Source organism: Podarcis liolepis (assembly GCF_965112155.1).
Source record: "Podarcis liolepis genome assembly, chromosome: 15".
Classification (NCBI taxonomy): Eukaryota; Metazoa; Chordata; class Lepidosauria; order Squamata; family Lacertidae; genus Podarcis; species Podarcis liolepis.
In genome coordinates, this window is record NC_139566.1 from 18,512,879 (window position 1) to 18,526,522 (window position 13,644).

At 46.1% G+C, this 13,644-nt stretch overlaps 1 protein-coding gene across 13 annotated transcripts in view; it reads right to left on the reverse strand.

Moving 5' to 3' along the window:
• The window catches only part of PC (pyruvate carboxylase), a 259,664-nt gene that overhangs the window by 231,957 nt on the left and 14,063 nt on the right, over window positions 1-13,644 (reverse strand). Inside the window, exon 3 of one of the 13 annotated variants that reach the window (XM_083478192.1) lies at window positions 11,923-12,014. The exons of 11 other annotated variants lie outside the window; for them this stretch is intronic. The gene's annotated coding sequence lies outside the window, so the exon portion shown is untranslated. Of the gene's footprint in view, window positions 1-1,617; window positions 1,696-11,922; window positions 12,015-13,644 lie in introns of those variants that run through there. One more of the 13 variants, XM_083478193.1, reaches the window with a different exon arrangement.

A 13,644-nucleotide genomic window follows, 5' to 3' on the forward strand; every position in this document is an offset into this window, starting at 1 on the left:
GGAAACCTGTAAGTAGGACCCGTCAAGAACCCTCTCCCTTCCAGGAACTGGCACCCAGAAGCTGCCTCCGACTGCGGAAGCAGAGCAGAGCCATTGTGGCTAGTAACTCAATCACCCTTTGTGGGGAAACCTTCCTTTCATCAGTCCAAAGCTTACTGCAGACACGTAGCACTGGGTGACCTCGAATTCCAGCATTTACAGGAGAGGGATTGGGGAAAGGGGAGAGAAAATATCCCTTCCACTTCCTCCACAGAATAACACCCACACAAGTATTTTGCAGGCTGGCTCAATCTGCAAGGAGACTGAAGCCCTCCCACGGCTAGTGCGCTCTCTCTGTAGCGCTCTCTCTCTCTCTCTCTGCCCGCCGGCCCTTCCTGCTTGCCGCTCTTCCAGCCTTTGGGAGACTTCTGCAGTTTCTCGTTCCAGAAAGCTGCTCTCCCGTGCACCAGTGTTATTAAGCTTGTGCTATTAAAAAACCAGAGAGAAGCACAAGGAGCCAAGAGCTCCTCTCCAGCCAAAGACTTTTCAATACTGTACATGTGTTTCATCCTCCAATTTTGCCCACGGGAAAAATATTTTGGGGGTTGCACCTTACCTCGGATTATTATTTTTTTAACAGGCCAACCCAGGAGCTGTGCTCACCCTCTGTGTGTGTTCGTGCGCGCGCAAAGAGACCCAGCAGGCGACTCAGGATATGAATCCCTGGGGACCTGTGCCCCCCCAACACTGAACTCTGGACAACCGCCCTTCCCACCTTCCAATAAACTGCTCACAAGGGAGACAGAGGGGTGCAACTGGTTCGCTCACATTTCCAAGGCACATTCCGTTGGGAGATTAACCAGGCTAACCACAAGGGGCCCAGCAGGAGGAAGCAGGGGCTAAAGAGAGAGGCAAGGATCTCTCTGGTTAAGAAGAAACAGATCTGTCTTGGGTGTAGCCAGACTGGCCTTCATTCAGGGCCAGGCGCTTTGAGTTCTCCAGGTCAAAGGGTGAAACTGGAAACCATCCACTGCCCAGCTGTCCCTGCCTTCTGTCCCATCCTCATAGGGATTCTGGAACGGAACAGACTGTTATATCTTCGTTGCAGACACCCAGAATCCAGACCGCCAGCTTGGTCTATCCCTGATGTCCTGCAGATGTTGTCCAACTACATCTCCAGTCAGCCCCAGCCGTGCTGTAAGGGAAGCCTGAGCGCTCGGAGGGGCTGCCTCACATCACACAAAGCCACCGGGCAAGATGACTCCCTCATGCTTTCCTTTGGATCCACGGATCTATAAAGGCTAGGGCAGCCTTCCCCAACCTGGTGCCCTCCAGATTACAAGTTCCAGGCTGGGAGCTGATGGGAGTTGGGCCCAAACTTCTAGAGGGCACCGGCTGGAGAAGGCTGGGCAAGGCAGGTGCTTCCTGGGTGCTCACAAACAAGGCATGGAGGAAACAGCCCCTGCTATTCAGAAGTAGATGCTCTAATGGCTAATAACTACTGGCCAGAAAAGCCCAGTGAGGACTTGGAGACTACCCAGTGGAGAGGGACTTTCCTACCCCACCCCTTGAGAAATAAGAGGACTCAGTAAATATATCTACTGCGGCTTTCTAACATCTCATTTGATTTCCACTTACATTTCAAGGCTCCTCATCTGTGACCTACCACTCAGCTCCACTAGACCTCTCTGTCTGCCACCCTCTCTCTCTATCATCTTCCCCTGACAAAAGTGAGAGAAAAGAGACAGCATTCATATCGCAGTGTGTTCAAACCATCATATTGGATTCCAGCCCAGCTCCATTGGCTTTCCTGAAAGAAAGGGTTCAGAATGGCTCTCTGCTGCCCTCTAGAGACCTGAAAGTTTTCTGTTGCTTCAGCGCTAAATTCAGATTTATTTATTTTTCCTGATGCTTTCTATACTAATTGCAGTCATGGCTTCCCAAACTCCTCTCACGCTGCAAAACAAAGAAACACACAACAATGGGAGACCACCTACCTCCCCAAGAGAGGGTGTGCTTTCAAAATGTGCAGCAATAAGAACCACACACTCTTAGAGGAGCCCAGTTCCACATGCCCCTTACTAGTTTTGTTTATAGGAGAATGGTTGGTCTGGACATGGTTCCTTGTTGGAGTCCAAACCTAGATCTTGGGATGGGGGAGGTATTTGGTCCCATCCACATTCAATATGAACCTGCCTGATTTGCACTTCCTGAAGCAATGCAATAATCAGAAATGCAGCTATCCTTCAAGATTTGCAGTCCACACACTGCATTCTACAACGGAAAAAAAGCTGTGCATAAAAATTATAGGAAGAGTGCATAAAGCTGCATATAGCTATGACAATATACAAAGATGTGCTTTAGGGAAAACTGAACATAAATAATTTATTTTAGGAGATGTGTCACGAAATGCTTGTGGGATTTCATATTTCTGGTGCGCAAATGTGGCAAGCTCCTGTTAAAATTGGAAGAATGAGAAACCGAGAAAAACCAAAACTGGCAGATTTGTCTACCCTCACCTGGAGCAGTGACTCATGCAGAGATGCAACAGGGAGCTGACCTTCTCCCTCTCCCACCAATGAATTCCAGCATCAGCCTCAGAAAACAGACCCTTTGTGGGCACTCTGAAACTGGCAACCAAGTGTTCAAAGTGTTCCACAAACATGATCTGAGCAATTCTTACACCATCCTGGCCAGGTGAGCTGCTTTTATCAGTATTTTATGAAGAAGGGCTGGCCGGGAGTAGAGGAGGAAAGGGAAGAGGGTTTTTTTTTATTAAAAAAAAAAGGTTTTGCCCCAAAGGTGTTTTTTTTTCTTTAAAAAAATTGTTTAATATAAAATCAAAATTACAAACAAGACAAAAAAAGATCAAAGCTACTAAGCGTAACACGGGAGCAGTACTAAGGTTGTACATTCCAAATAAACCCAGCCAGATGGGTGGGGTATAAATAATAAATTATTATTATAAATAAAGAGCAAATAATATAGAAAGAGAAATGCAGCAATATGCATCATGAGAGCCACATTTTTTAATTTGATGGGGCAAGAGAGTTTTGCATATCTGAATTTAACATGTAAGAAATGAATCTCACTAGACATCATTAGAAATGTTCTGGTCTTCCTCACCCTTAGAAATGCATGATTTGTGAGTTACTTTCTCTGCAAAAGAGTCCACATATTCTTTTACCCCAGCAAGAGGACTAATCCCAACAGCTGATAACAAATCCCTGTCCATCAGTTGTCTGTTGGAGAAGGAATAAACACATGGGACAAATTAAACAGGGTGGATCTGGCCTGGCCCACACTCAAGGGTACCATGTATTTATTTATTGATTGCATTTATGCCCCCACCTTTTTCTTCGCCCCTTTCTTCATTTAATCCCCACCACTACCCTGTGAAGTAGGTTAGGCTGAGAGGCAATGACTGGCCCAAAGTCATCCAAGCAAGATTCATGATGGCCCAGTGGGGAACTGAACCCTGATCTCCCAGGTCCTTGGGTGGACACTCTAACCATTACACCACCACTGGCTCACTTTTCTAAGGAAATGGGCAGGATGGAGACATACTGGATCACATGCATACGGAAGTCCACATGCATGCTTGCATCTCCAAATGGTACACTCCGACTCCTTGAAGTGTAACCAGCAGGCACAACCCAATCCACGCTCACATTTTTCACAATGAACCCCTGAACTAAAACCAACTAAAATCTAGAAGAGTTTTAAGGATGTGACTTAAAGAAAAAGAGAGCACAATAGATGTGTGATTCATTCATTCATTCTGCTGTCTGACGGCCCTTCAAGCTTCTCTCTGGCCCCCCCTGTGACAGGGGTGGTGAACGCCTGACCTTTTTGCGATTCGGTTTTAAAATGCCAACAAGACAAAACCTGATCAGAGAGCTGCTGGCTGCCAAGATTCCTGGGCTGTTAAAAAGCAGCTAAAGCAGGATCGGCCCAGGGGAGGCCGAAACGCGATACATCCAAATCTGGGGCACAACGTTTCACTCCATTAAGGCAGCCTTTGACAACCTGGGGCCCTCCAGATGTTTTGCACTGCAACTCCCACCAGCTCCCAGCCAGCCACCATGCCAAGGGCTGGTGGGAGGTGGGTAGCCCTTTCCCAAGCAACACTGGCCTACCTCACAGGGCAGTCAAAAGGACTGTTGGAATAACGTGAATTGCTTTCAATGCTCATGGGCAGAGGACCCCTTTTCAGCCCAAAGAACGCATTCCCCCTTGCAGGGAATCTCCTAGGGGGTTGCATGTCAGGTGTGGGCAGGGCCAGGTGCAAAAGTGTGTGTGGCCAAATGGGAAATGGGAGGAGCAACAGGTGCAACTTTTTCTCTTGTACAATGGGCAACGTTCCAGCCACACAAAAGCCAGAGGCTTCTGCACAAAACAGATACGCTTCTCCATCCTGGCACACGGCTTCAAGTTCACTTTTTGACAAAGCAAACACACTTGAGGAGATGGGCAGAGAAGAGCTTGAAAGGAGTGCCACCCAGGAAGGGTCCTGAGAGCCAGAGAGAGGGGTGTTTGCCCCCTGCCCCCGATCCCAAGTTCCCCATACCTCAGACATAACTGGGCAGCTGCGAATAACTAGCAGCTTTTAAATGGTTACATATTTGAGTGATGCTGCCATCTTATTTTTAGGAATTTTACTGCTTAGACTGTCTTTCTAATTTGTTACTTTAAGTACTGCTATTAATCGACTGATTGCCAGCCATCCTGAAATATTTTAAATAGAAAGGGCAGGCTATGATCATTTCAAATCAATTATTAGAGTGGCTAAAGACTCACATTTATTTATTTATTTAAGGTCATTAATCCGCACAAAGCTGCTTTGCTCTCGTGAATTCTTACACCGCAGGGGGTCATTTTGGGGCTGGCGTGGGAATTTTTTTTGGGGGGGGGGGTGATGGTTGTGCTTTCAGTAAGTCCAGCTGATCTCTCTCCGCAGGGGAGGCAAAAGAACAACCAGAGGAATTTCATCGTGCCTCACAAGTGGTTCAATAAATGTTTCATTAATATTATTATTCCAGACAATTTGTAAGCTGGTTGATTGTGAAATACCACAAATAAGTTTTCAAAAGAATAAAACAATAAAATCAGTTTAAAAGGATTTAAAATCAGAAATATATAAAAAGAGGATAGATACGCAAGTCAAGAGTCTACATATCTGAGCAGGCTTGTCTAAACAAAAATGCTTTTATCAAGAGCTGAAAAGAGTACAGCGAAAAGTGTACTGATGTCAAAAGGCAGGGAGTTCCAAAGTGTAGATGCTGCCACATTGAAAGACAGATTTCTTACAAAATCTGTACCTGTAACAGTGCCAGTTCTACATACCTAAGCTGCTGAGTGGGCATATATGGGGTAAGGTGATTATGCAGGTAAACTGGTCCCAAGTTCTTTAGGGCTTTATATACTAAAGGTAACACCTTAAACTTGGCCCAATAGCAAATGGGCAAACACAGCGGATCTCTGAGCGTTAAAAGCTGACAGGGTCTCGCTCCCGTCAGCAATCACGCTGCAGCATTCTGCACTAAATACAGTTTCCAGATCAAGCACAAGCGAAGCCCCACACAGAGCACATTGCAGTAATCCAATCTTGAAGTAACCAATGCATGAACTACTGTGGCCAAGCTTTCCCGATCCAGGAATGGTTGTAGCTGCTGCACCAGTCGCAGCTGGTAAAAGGTGCTTCTAGCCACTGAGTTGGACCCAGAAGCACCCCCAGACTGAAAACCTGCAAAGACCCCAGGGGGAGTTTTGTTTTGCTGGTCCTGTTTAATGTCACTGGGAATGCGGTGGAGAATAATGTTAAGGTCTGTTATGAGAATTATAAGGTCTAAGATATAAAATAAATGCTCATAAATGTACCAGGCAAACACATACATAAATATATAAACTACGTCTGAAACAGTACAGGAAAACAGTCCTGAAACCATTTTGACTCTCCCAAATTGACCTCAAATGTTTCTTTGCAAAGAGGAAGGAAATGGGAAAACCTTCCCAGTGTCTCTTTGCTCACAAATCCTGTCTCAAGGGCCTATCTGTGTATGACTAGGGTGAGCCTGTGGCCTGGATTCAGGAACTGAATATTTACCATCACAAAAGAACATCCAGGATGCCCAGGTAAAAGCAATCAGTGACCATTATTAGGTATCCTGGCAGACAGGTTTTCTGATGTAGACCACGCATTCAGTGATGTATGTATGATGTATTGGGGGGTGGCAATATCAAAAATCTATATAAGAGCTTGCACACCAATGTTCTGGGTTCCTCCTCTGTCCTGCGTGGGGGGGGGGGTGTGAGCACCCTGTTGCAACAGTTTAATAAAGATCAGGCTTACTAGCTGCTTTGCTTCTCAATATTCTCTGGTTGGCCTCTGTTATTTTCTTCTACCGATAACCTACATAAGGACTCTATTTGGGCTGTTGGGTACCCCATAAAGGGAAGGGTGCAGTTTTTCTTATAACAGGTCTTTGGTTCTTATCTTTTTGAAAAGAAATATTTTCTTTAAAAAAAACTCATAATGCAGTAAAATTATAACTGCAAAAAATACAAATCAAAGAAGTAGAATTTTGAGTCCTCTCTTAAAAGTAATTCTTAGCCCTTACCACCCACAGAGGACAGTAGCTCCTCCCAGCTCTCACCTAGGAGACGGACATTTCCCTGTCTCTCACCCAGGGCCCTCCATCAACCATCTACCACTCCCATGAGTATACAATCTCTGGACCTGGATAAAGGTCGCAGACATAGGACTCCAAAGAAGTAAGAAAAGAGGAGAAACAAAGAAGAGAATCAGAAAAAAGACAGAAAGGGACAATAAAAAGAAAGAGAGACGGACAGGAAAAAGAAACACTGGAGATCAAGATACAAAAAGAAAACTTCTGATTTTCCTTCTACCGGTAACATAAAAAAAGGATCATTCAAAACATTCAGTCCATGCTTTAATCTTTTTGATGGGTGCAAAAAATTGTGTGGGCAAGAAAATGGAAGGACCGGAATCTGCCATCTGTTTCGGAATGGCTCATGAAAAGTGTTGGCAGCGATGAATTCATGTGGAGAGATGGAATTGCTTTGTGGATTATCGACATGAGAAATATAGAAATGGAAGATTAGAAAGGTACTGTTTTAATCTAGATCACAGCTTCCCAAACTTTTTTTGGGCTCCTGCCCTCTTGTTTCCATAAACTCATCCCCAGTGCCCCTGAACCCTACCCTACAAAACTCATTATTCAGAATAGCGGTTCGCACAACCCACTAAGGAAGACAATAACACAATAAAATTCAAAACAGTGGCAATTAATTGCACATTTATTCAAACTCAAATTAAAACTATTTAGTTCAATCTGACAAAATTCATAACCTGGATCCAGTGACACCAGACAGCGCATGAAAAATACTTTTACACATTCTTACTAATAAAAAAAGGGTGAAGGAAATTTGTACCTACTTACCAATCATGCCCCAAACCTTCACCTACCACAGATGTATGGTACCTAATTTGTAAGTAAATCAATAGCCATTACCAATAATTGGCAATCCCATAACTTGTGACACCTCAGAATGATAAATACAAACGAACGTGACCAAAGCAAATAGCTTTGAAAGTGAGGAAGGTGTTTCGCTCCAGGCTGCAGTCTGGTCAATCGTAAATAAGCAATCAATACAGTCAAAGTGGCTCACCTCCAGCACTCCTCTACCACCCCCTTGCTTGCAGCACCCCCTAAGTAATCCCACTGCCCCCCCCCCCGGAGCAGTATCACCCACCCTGGGAACCACAGGTCTAGATTATGCATTTGACTATGCCTTCCTTTGCTTATCAATGCATTATACTTTTTCTATTAAAAAACCCCCTATATAAATAATTTTGTGTGTGGCTAAGGGCAAGCCACAACTCAAAACCCAATTTATGACACGTAATATGGTTATTTAAAAAACAACAACAAACAAATGAATAATGTCAAGGATATGAGAGAAGGGCGTTTGGAGCAGCCATGTGAGAGCTACAGGTCCTTCCCCTGCGCCCATTCCAAAGCCCTGAACAATGAAGGACCCTGAGGCAAGGGACTGCCAATGCAAGATGAGTCTGGCTCAGGGAAACTGCTTAAACAAACAGGACACTGCCAGGGGAGGTGAAAGCTGAAAAGAAAACAGCTGCAGAAATTAAGAGCGGAGGCAGGGAGATGACTGGAAAGCAAAATAAACAAAACATCAAAAGAAGGTAGAAGATTCACAAGACTCTGGAGCAGGATGGAACAAATTCATGGAGGAGAGCTCTATTGATGGCTACTAGCCATGATGGCTGTGCTCTGCCTCCACAGTCGAAGGCAGCAATGCTGGAAATCGCAGGAGGGGAGAGGGCTCTTGAGTTTGAGTCCTGCTTGTGGGTTTCCCAGAAGAGGCATTTGACTGGCCACAGTGGGCCACTGGCCTGATCCAGCAGGCTCTTCTTACGTTATTAGGTTTTGCCCCCAAAATTCCCCAGGTGTCAGGTGTGCGTGCAGCCAGGCCCTGTGACCAATAGAACTTTGCAGGACTGGGGCAAAGTTTGTTCTGAAGAGGCAAGGCGAGGCCTCACAGGCGAGGCTGATTGGTAACTCACAGCACCTGGTGGCAAGAGATGGGAAGGGATTTCCCTTTGGCTCCTTGTCACAGCAACACGCTTCCAGCCTTGGGCATCTTGCTTCCTGATCCTTGAACCTTGGCTTCTTGACTCCTTGCATCCTGACCCACGGACCCTTGGCTTCTTGACTCCTGGCTCTCTGACCCTTGGACTCTTGGCTTCCTGACTCCTGGCTTCTGGACCCCCATTCCTGCTCCCACCCCGCCATCTTGCCCCCGGTCCTGATGTCCCCTGCCGGGACTTTGATCGCCCGTGAACCGGACCATGACACCAGGGCCCAGTTAATAGGAGCAGAAGAAACTGCCTCACACCAAGTCAGGCCACCGTGGTCCATTTACCTCAGTATTGTCTACTCTACACTGACTGGCGGCAACTCTCCCGGGTTTCAGGCAGGGGACATGCCCAGCTGGACATGGAGATGCCTTCAGGGGTTGAACCTGGGGCCTTCTGCATGCAAAGCAGATGCTCTACCACTGAGCAGAGGACCCTTCCTTAAAATGGAGGAACCCCAAAATAAGCCAGATGTGTGCTGCATGCACACTTCCTCCTTACCCCTTGTACACCCACAGCTGAAGGCTGCTATCACAACAACTTTGGGGAGAAGGGAATTCTTTATACAGCAGATTAAATTCTGAGCCAAGGAAGACTTTGTGGGGTTTAAGCCTTGTAAGTGGCAATTGATACTTTTGGTGTTGTTAATAAATTTGGAACTAGATCAATACAGTATCTATGCTATTGATAGATTATTCAATAATATTCTAATTGGTTCATTTGGGATATCATACCCATTTCTCCTGCCTCCAAAAGCCTTGGATCGCATCACATCTCCTAAATATAAGTAAATAGTCCTCATACAGCTTCCCACAACTCCAACAATTATCCTGAGACAGATTATAAATCCATTTTAATTTGTATGGTGTTTCAAATACCACTGAGGCCGAGTTGTGTAAAATGAAGTTCCTACAAGAAAGCTTCTCCATTAATTGCCCGAATGGTTCTGGAATATTTGGGACGTAACTACAATTCCTTATACAGTCAAATTGCATCTTGCACAGTGGTTACATTCTGGGGGCATATATGCAAAACCACATAGAGGCACGCCACCCCCTTGGAGCAGCCCCTGCATAAGCAATCTTATCTTCTGGAGCTGGCACACCATACTGATCTTAGTGTAAGCAAGGCAAAGAACTTTTAAGTTCTCCACCTTGCTAACTGGGGCTCTCATGAGACCTCACACGGCCTCTTTCTACACCAGGAAAATCCTGCACAAAAAAAGAGATTTTAAGCTCTCCGCCTGCCGTGTGTTTAATTTGTGCGATCTCAACCGGCCAGCCGTCAACCGTGTAAATTTGAAATCATGCAAGTTAAATAAGCAAAAGTTGTGAGTTGTCTCTTTGCCGGCTAGAGTAAATGATATATGTTAAGAGATAGTAGGCAATTATTCCTGGAATACATTTGGGACAGGGGTACTTGAAAGGATCACCTGCTCTCAAGAGTCAGCCTGCCTGATAAGAACATCCAGGGAGGTACAGATCCAGGTCACAGCAGGAGAAAAAAAAAATAAATGTGTCTGTGTTTGGCCGCATAGGTTGGAGTTCCAGACCCTGGAGCACCTTCCATTTGGGACGTGCATCTAGCCTAGGGGTGGAGAGCCTGTGCGGCCCTCCAGATGTTCTTGGACTCCCAACGCCCATCTGCCCCAAACAGCATGGCCAATAGTGAGGGATGATGGGAGTTGTAGCCCAGCAACTCTGGAGAGTCCTCTACAAGCTCCCCACCTCCTGCTCCCTTCCCTCTTATCCTTTCCAAAAGGTGTTGAACACCATTTTGTTCCAAAGAGCTTCTACCAACCCAGTCTGCGTCTGCAGCAGAAGTGTTTTAAAGGTATATTTAGATGTTTTATTACTTGTTGCTTGCTGCCCTGGGCTCCTTTGGGAGGATGGGCAAGATATAAATTTAATAAAGAACAAAAAATAAAATAGCCTCTGTTGATTTGTTCCTCCTGAGTTGAAGGTTTCTTTTTTTTGCCTCGCTCTGTGTGTGTGATTTACATTTCAGGTTGTTCTTTTGCTGCTCAACTTATTTATGTTTATTGTTGGTGTTACTGTAGGTTGCATCCAACTAACTTCTACTCAGAACAGAGCCACTTAAATTAATGGCTCTAAGCTAGTAATATACAATAATTTGAGTGAATCTACTCTGAGTAGAAGTAACACTGGTGACAACCAAATATTTTATTCTGGTGTCATGACACATTGAGTAAAGATGTGTTTTTGTGCACATCCTTCGTTTTGCATGGAAGCTGTTGTCCCCAGCAGGAATTACAAGAACCTTTGGCCGATGCAATAAGAACAGGGATCAGCAACCTAAGGCCCATGGGCCTGAAGCAGCCTGCGGAGGTCGTTTGACCAGCCCAAGAGCTGCCCCCGAACCGAGCCACCCGCTCACGTGCTGTGCTAAATCGGCGCAGTGCGGCGCGGGGAGGCGCTTCTGCTGCGCCAGAAATCACGTCTGCACAGGCACAGACGCCAAAAATTGCAGGCTCACAGGCACACGCGCGATCCAGCCCATGGAGGTATCTCTGCGGGACCGATCTGGCCCAGGCAAGATAAACCTTGCCAACCCCTGAATAAGAACATAAAAAGAGCCTGCTGGATCAGGCCCATGGCCCATCCAGTCCAGCACCCTGTTCTCACAGTGGCCAACCAGATGACTTTGAAAACCAGCAAGCAAAAGAGCTTGCTGTGGTTTCAGCAAATGGTATTCAGAAGCATTTCGTCCTCGAACTACGGAGACAGAGCATAACCATTGTGGGTGGTAGCCATTGATAGCCCTTTCCTCCATGAATTTATCCAATCCAGTTTTAAAGCCTCTCGAGTTGGTGACCAACACCACCTCCTGTGGAAGTGAGTTCCATAGGTCAACTGTCAAACAGGTTGTCACATTTTGTATAGAGACATCTCATTTTTGGGAGTAACATAAGCAAGTAAACAAAGGATGCTTATGGTCAAATTTTTGGCAGGCAGGGGAAGAGAGGGTGGCATGATATTGTGCCAACCCAACAGAAAGGAGAGAGAAATGAATGCCCACTTGCACTCTTCACTCTGATTGGTACAGAGAGCCAAGCATAAATTAATTAAGCAAGCAAGTCACAGCTCCATCCAACCCAGGCCACCTCCCTCCAATCTCTGCCTAAAGCATTTCCAATAAATCTTGCTCCACAAAACCATGAGGACTAGAGTCGTTTGCCCCCACCACCAGCACCTCCTAAAGTTAAAGTCAAGAAACAGCCAAACAAATGAGGCACATGCCAGGCTCTGATCTTGTACAGAGACCCTGCAGAAATAACGTACAGCAGCCCAGTTCTAGGTATGAACCCTGGGTTATGTATTAAGCTTTTTCACTGCAGACAGAGAGAGAGAGAGAGTGTCAATGTCAGAAGCTGATTACTAGTCTGTCTAGAAAGGGTAGCCAGCCTCCCTCTCCCACCCCAAAATCTGGGATTCGTGCCACTTAATAGGCAAGAAGAATCCCAAAACTTTGGTCCTGGGGGAGGCAGACACCAACTATCTGATCCTATTTCCAGCGTCCTCAGCAGATCGAGAGCTTCCTGCAGCGTGGCGATTATTAAAGAGTTCCCTTCGGCGCAAGACATAATTGCCACCTGTCCCCCAGAGCAGCCGCCAACTCTCTCAGAAATGCTTGAAGCCACGCTAGTTAATAAATCCCCAATTTAAAAGGCTTCCCCGTTAACATTCCCGAATGGAGTTGAAGGCTTTCCGTCCCCTCGCAGACAGACACAGCCCACAAGACCTCTCACTTGCAATGCTGGTACTGTTCTGAAAGGTGCTGGTATGGCAGGGAGGTTGTGGGAGGACTTCTGAGAAGCAGGGGTGAAATCTCTCTCTCTCTCGTAACACTAGAGCTCAAGGGGAACCAACTAAGCTGAATGTTCATGACTTCTTCATGCAGCGCATATAGTTAAGCTATGGAACTTGCTGCCACAGGAGGCAGGGATGGTCAAAACAGCTTGGATGGCTCTAAAAGAAGATTGGACGAATTCATGGAGGAAAAGGCTATCAATGGCTACCAGCCATGATGGCTGTGTTCTGCCTCCATGGTCAAAGGCAGTGATGCTTCTGAATACCAGATGCTGGAAATCACAGGAGGGGAGAGGGCTCTTGCACTCAGGCCCCACTTGTTGGCCTTTTGAAAGAGGCATGTGGCTGGCCACTGTGAGTAAATGCTGGACAAGTTGGCATAATCTAGCAGGTTCTTCTTACGTAAAAAGGAAGGTAAAAGATAAAGGTAAAGGATCCTTGACAGTTAAGTCCAGTCGCGAACAACTCTGGGGTTGCGCCGCTCATCTCGCTTTACTGGCCGAGGGAGCCAATGTTTGTCCACAGACAGTTTTTCCGGGTCATGTGGCCAGCATAACTAAGCCGCTTCTGGTGAAACCAGAGCAGCACACAGAAATGCGGTTTACCTTCCCACCAGAGCAATACCTATTTATCTACTTGCACTTTGACGTGCTTTTGAACTGCTAGGTTGACAGGAGCAGGGACCAAGCAACGGGAGCTCACCCCATTGCAGGGATTTGAACTGCCAACCTTCCGATCGGCAAGCCCTAGGCTCAGTGCTATAGACCACAGCGCCACCCGCATCCCCAAAAAAGGAAGAGTGGGTGTTTAAATTGCCCATCTCCTGTTTGCAGCACCTGGAATGAGCAGGCCCACAGTTCACCTGGTCACAATCCTTCCCATTTTAATGAGGTGTATTGTATTTCTGCTTACATTTCTGTTTCTTAATTGGTGGCTGCACACATAAATTAGCATGTGTAAATGTAATGCAGATCGGTGCCATCCTCTGTCTTTCATTCTTTCTGTTGCGGGGGGTGGGGGAAGCCACCTTAGTCAGTTTTGTCCCTGTACTAGTTGGCCAACAACTGTGGCCCAAGGCCACATTCACACCATACCTATAAAGCACTATACCACCACTTTATAAACAGTCACAGCTTCCCCACAAAAATTCTG